The sequence below is a fragment of the Haliotis cracherodii genome, unplaced genomic scaffold (genome assembly GCF_022045235.1).
Source record: "Haliotis cracherodii isolate W230 unplaced genomic scaffold, xgHalCrac1.p SCAF_1, whole genome shotgun sequence".
Taxonomy (NCBI): domain Eukaryota; kingdom Metazoa; phylum Mollusca; class Gastropoda; order Lepetellida; family Haliotidae; genus Haliotis; species Haliotis cracherodii.
Window position 1 is genome coordinate 82,105,581 of NW_027266264.1, and position 6,000 is coordinate 82,111,580.

The window sequence follows — 6,000 nt, forward strand, 5'->3', positions numbered from 1 at the left end:
AAGCAGTGTTGAACTTGAGTCACGAGATGAATACGTGCTTCCAAAATCCGAATGCTTCCGTTCGGGTAATTGTTTTTAGTTTATCTCCTTCCTATCTACAGTTATATTTCCTATTGTGCAACAAAACTATTTTTGTAACAATTGTTGACATTCACATTAATTGTTCCTCCATCGACTTTCAAACTCCTCGCTGCATCACGTGATAGAGCTATAATTCTAGGTAGATTTTGAAATTAATATTAATAATATATTGAAATTAAATATTTGTTAGGATATTCCGGACATAAGTATATATTCCCGGACTAGTTGACATATAAGTTAGGATTTGGAATGATAAAAGTAATATCGGGTAATATAAATAATCGCCGCATCTCCAACTAATATATGATATTTTTACGAAATGGTTTAAATTTTGGCATAAAAATGATATTTTTGGTATAATCTTGCTAATTATGATCGTTTCTTCTACTGAAAACACACATTAATACCACCACCCGCTGGGTGCTTGTGTTGAAATAGAACTCACAGAACATGTTTCTGAAAAATATATGTGTTCACAAATCTGTTAGGTTTCAGGTCGTGGTATGAAGTGATGAGTCACATGACCCATTTACACATGAAGTAAAACACTTAACTTTATCGACGATATGAATTTCTGTACCATTTCTAATGCAATGCATGAAACGATACATGCATGAACGTGTTACACGTTTTCTGTCGATCAGATCTACCAATCATTGATATGCTTCTCAATTAATTCTGATATCAGTTTGCATATTTTATGCCAAATATCCTTGATAGTCCTCACATCCACGTGACGTTCGGCATAGGTAAAGTGAGGTCATTATGTATGTGTCTGTTAAATAACGCCATTCCCGAGTCCTGCTTAACTGCGTAGACACCAGGCTCATTCAGATATCTCTAATCCAAGTTTGAAGATGGCTGCCGTGGCAGTCTTGTTGAAAATGTCATTATTAAAGCATATTTGTTCAAAACACCAAAATCAGATTTTCAACATGGCCGTCAGTCAGCCATATTGTTTCATAAATTGAAACTATTTATAAACCATGACAACATTCTTCGTCAATGTCTTTCAGATCTAACAACAATCCTACATAAATACTGTATTATTATCTCGGGGTCTCTTATATGCAAAATGTAGTTAAAGAGTTTGTATGCGTGTTCAGAATTAGGCTTCAAGGTTAGGTTACATTGCTTGGACCCACTTCAAGTCCATGTTTAATTAGCATGATTAGTGCAATGATAGACATGGGTACTTTGTAATTGTGCGATGTGTGAAATTGATGCATTATAATTAGCGCGATGTGTGGCATGTCGCATTATATCCACTTAAGAAGGGTAGCCATCTATTTTGTCACTGAATAGCTTCAAAACACCCTAGGTAGCTGACTTGTTTAGCGTTGTTTGAAGGATCTGATTCTCCCGAAGAACTTACTGACACTGCAATATTCCCCGAGCCCGATATTCAAATGTTCTCTCTTTCAGTATGACCGAGATGTATACTGTTTGTCGAATATATCTAGATCGGGATGAATATATTGCAAGAGTTTTCACGGGCGCCTTTTATAGATTTACTCGGCTTAGTAATCAACAAATAACTGTTTCTTAAGCTGCAGCTCCAAACGGGCTTCACACTTAGTGGCCGATAAGTCCGGCTTGTAGGTCTTGTGAGAGATGCCGGGAGGTCCAGATGGGCCTCTCAGCGGCCACGGAGCTGCTCAGTGTAGCACTGAGTACTGTAGTACTAATACTGTTTGTTTGTTTTTTGTTAACGCCACACTCAGCAATATTCCAGCTATATGACGGCGGTCTGTAAATAATCGAGTCTGGACTAGAAAATCTAGTGATTGATATCATGAGCATCGACCCACGCAATTGGGATACGATGACATGCATCAACCAAGTCAGCGAGCCTGACCACCCGATCCCGTTAGTCGCCCTTTACGCAGGTATAGTCTCCTTTTACACAAGCATGGGTTGCTGAAGACCTATTCTACCCCGGATCTTCACGGAAAGAGACTAATACTGAAAAAGTTACGGATTAGATATGTTCGTCACGTGATGCAATTGTTTCGGGTTATAACATCCTTTAACGGTATGTGCCCTTGGTTCTATATTACAAAGATCGTCGGTGATAAACTAGATAAACAAAATCAGTCATCTAAGGTGTTACCATTTGACGGTCGGCACGCCTGACGTAACCATTAGCTTCCATTTTCTATTTAGTGAGTTCGGTTTAACGCCGCGTTTAACAGTATTCCAGTTATATCGCGGCGTGTCAGCTTAATGTGGGAGGAAAGCCCCAAGTGATGTAGGTATTAGACGTTTACCATTTCGGTGAAACCCACGAGCACGGGTATGGTGCTGACAAACCTAGAAACATAATCGGGGCGAACCGGGATTCGAACCCACAATCATAGGTTTCTGGCGTGCCCAAGGGACGCAACTCTGCACAGCGAATCGCGGCACCTCAGACGACTGGGCCATCCCTGCCCCCCACTTTCTATTTAAGCTCATTGTACGTGATCGTGTCTTTATGTGGATATACTCAAACAAATGTGATTTAATCATTTACTTAGCTTTCTTTGTCTATATTTTATTATTTGTTTGCAATTATATATCTACAATGTCATTACCTCATAGTCTTGCCGATGGTCACATCCCATGTCAGTCGCGGCTGAAGAGCCTCAACCGTTCACAGTTTCTTGGAGGAACATAAAGTTTATGATGTTTATATAATTGCATACTGAACAAAATAGATAGGGATCGTGATTATTTTGGGGATGTATGTTATGAAATTGTGTGCTCAGTTTTCACCACAAACATCCTAAAATATATTCACGATCCTTAACTTTTTTTCGTTTAGTAATTTTACATATTAAAGGTACGGGAACCGTTTTAACAGCCGATACGTCAGTGAAACCAGGGTCCTGTGCTACAAAGCTGTGTCAGCGCTTTGACTATCGTAAGCCTATGTTAGAGTATGGGAGTTGCGATCATCTTAACGCTAAGATCGCTTTGTGGAACAGGGACCAGAACGTCAAACATGAGAAGGGGCGGGTTAGTTTTGTAAACTTTATGGTATAGAAATATAATTGTGAGAAATCATTAGCTGTCGAGGCCCTGACCTCGACCTGACCCATGATTGAGGAATTACGATATGTACTTACTGTACCCTCAAGGCCATCTTCAGCTGACCAGAGTAGGGTCATGTGACAAAATGGATTCCACTTGTTTGAAAAGACATTTAAACACGGGACTGGGTTCAGAACTAAGTCAAGATAACAGTGAATGTAGGCATAGAGGGTATACTGACCAACAAGAATACTGTGGATGTGTTCAGGACACTGGTCGCGGCTGTGGCGTGGAGGGTCGTGTTCGTCGGCGGTTGTCTCAACTGTACACTCACTCATTGTCTCTGACTTCACTGGTTTTCCCTCATCGTGCCAAACATTAAACATATTTTATAGATTCATAGTGCATCTTGTTTTTAATTCAAAACTCGGCGTTACGTGGTACGCCATATTGTTTGTCTGTTGTTTAACGCCGCACTCAGCAATATCCCAGCTATATGACGGCGGTCTGTAAATAATCGAGTCGGGACCAGATATTCCAGTGATTGACATCATGAGCATCGATCTACACAACTGGGATTCAACGACGCATCAACCACGTCAGCGAGCCTGACCACCCGATCCCATTATTCGCCACTTGCGACAAGCTAGGCTACTGAAGACCAATTCTAACCCGGAATCTTCACGGGACTGCTGTACATGGAACGAGACCCGAACGTTACTGGTTGTATATACGTCGTGTGCACACCATGACATGACCTTCTTCAGACTATAAACCCAATGGAGTATTTACTGCATTCTGATTGGATGAAAACATTAAATAGGATTGGAACCGGGATATCACATGCGCATGAATACGTATCATTTTAACACTATCCAGAATTTGAAAAAAGTGGTATTCGGCTTGAAAAAATGATACACGAATAATTATATATTAAGTTTGATCAATATTTATCAGAACAACTTTAACTGAGTTGTTTTTCTCCACATTCAGGCGAATTCAGTAGTACGGAGTATTATTCATCTCACAATTGTGGAACGTCCTTCGCTGGTCGTGGTTCGAACCAGCTGGCAGAACCATACCTGTGATCCTGGACGTAAGCAGGACAAGTGTCGCCCCCATTACTTACATCTAGGATTTTCCTCCACGACCTGATATAACTGAGAAAAAAATGTAGACCACCATCCTCTCACTCACTCTGGCCTCTCTACAGACGCACAACAGAAGCAGGGACAACAGAATGACGTGTGGCAATGGTACTGTTTATTGACACGTTAAGGTATGGAAGCTCCATACACTGACCACATCACCCCCACTGCGCGTGGGATGCCAGACCTTATTGGATAACTACCAGTACATTAAAAACGAGTCACAATTTATATTGGTTCAGACAATAAAGATATATATGTGGTCGGAATGGAATACTTTTTCAGTTGTGAAATTATTATTTATTTAAATTGCTAGTCATTGTTATTCAATAAAATATATGTTCGACATAAAAAAATGTAAACTTTTGTTTTCATGAACCTAAAGCTAAAACAACTTGGTGCCCACGACATTCCACTTTGAACTGTCTTGCTTTCTTTGAGGCATCCCAAATATATATGAAGAAACCGGGATATGTCTCAACTATCCAGATTGGTAAGGTGATAGGAGTTATCTCCCTTCTTATTAAGGGTTCACTCCAGTGGACTACCGGTACTCTAAAAGACCCTGGAGAATAAATTAGAAACTGAATCCAACTCAAACCTAGAATGATTTGGAAAGTCCAGATTGCCTGAAACAGATCACTGTTCTGTGATCCATTTGGATTTTATTTTGTAGATATATTTTTTGAAAAAAAGATTACTTTATTTCTGGGACTAATTGTTCTTCTACTCCACAAACACAAATCCTTTTGTCATGGCCGACATGGATGAAAGAAGACTGGCACTTAGGGTCTATCTAACCACCCTATCTTCCCACCTCACCCATCCTTTACACTGTCTGACAGTTGTCAATGACAACAGATCACAACAACTTGCATGTAAAACATGAATATTATTTTTGAAAACAGTAGTTAGGAAGGTAGACGGCACACAAAAGACAATGCAATATCCTTTCACTGTTCATGCATATTTGGTCCTAAATATGTTCTTTCTCTAGAATATACACTGAAATCAAAACCGATACTACTGCAAAAACAATTAGGCCTTTACTGATATAGAGTATCTTTTGATTTATATGAGTAATATAGAAGACATAAGACATTCATCGATGAGGCAGACCATACCTACTTGGTAATGCACAACCTTACAATTATGAATAACTGAAAATGACTTCTTCAAGCCAGCTACGCTGTCCACCTGTATGCAGGGACCATGTATGTACCATGGTGTATATGGCCTCTGCCTTATGTAACAAGATTGGGCACCCATCTACGACAGCGCTCATGCAAGCATATATTCTCCAAAGTTCAATATGACATTATTTTTTAATATACTGGCAAGTTGTATCTAATTCTTACAGCAACTTTTCAGAACGTAGTGACTCGCTGCAGTCACATTACTGTTGTAATGAAAGGTTGGAAAAAGAATGAAATATGAAGAAGCTTAGAAGTCAATCCTACCCCATTTCCTCACCATGTTATTTAACGTGGGGTGGAAGGGTCCTGTTTTGTTGGTTGGCAATGTCTACAGTGGTAATGAACACAGATTGAACCCTATTGTCAAGGTCATTATCAACCAACAAAGTAGGACCCTTACCGGTACATCCCACATGACTGAGAAATGGGACATGATTGGCATAATTACATAGTGACTTCTCAAGTGACCTGCAAAATACTAGCAGTATACCACCAATATGACGGTGGAGGTCACTCATGACAGGTTTACATATGGTACCCACGTCGGGAATAAAAGTTTG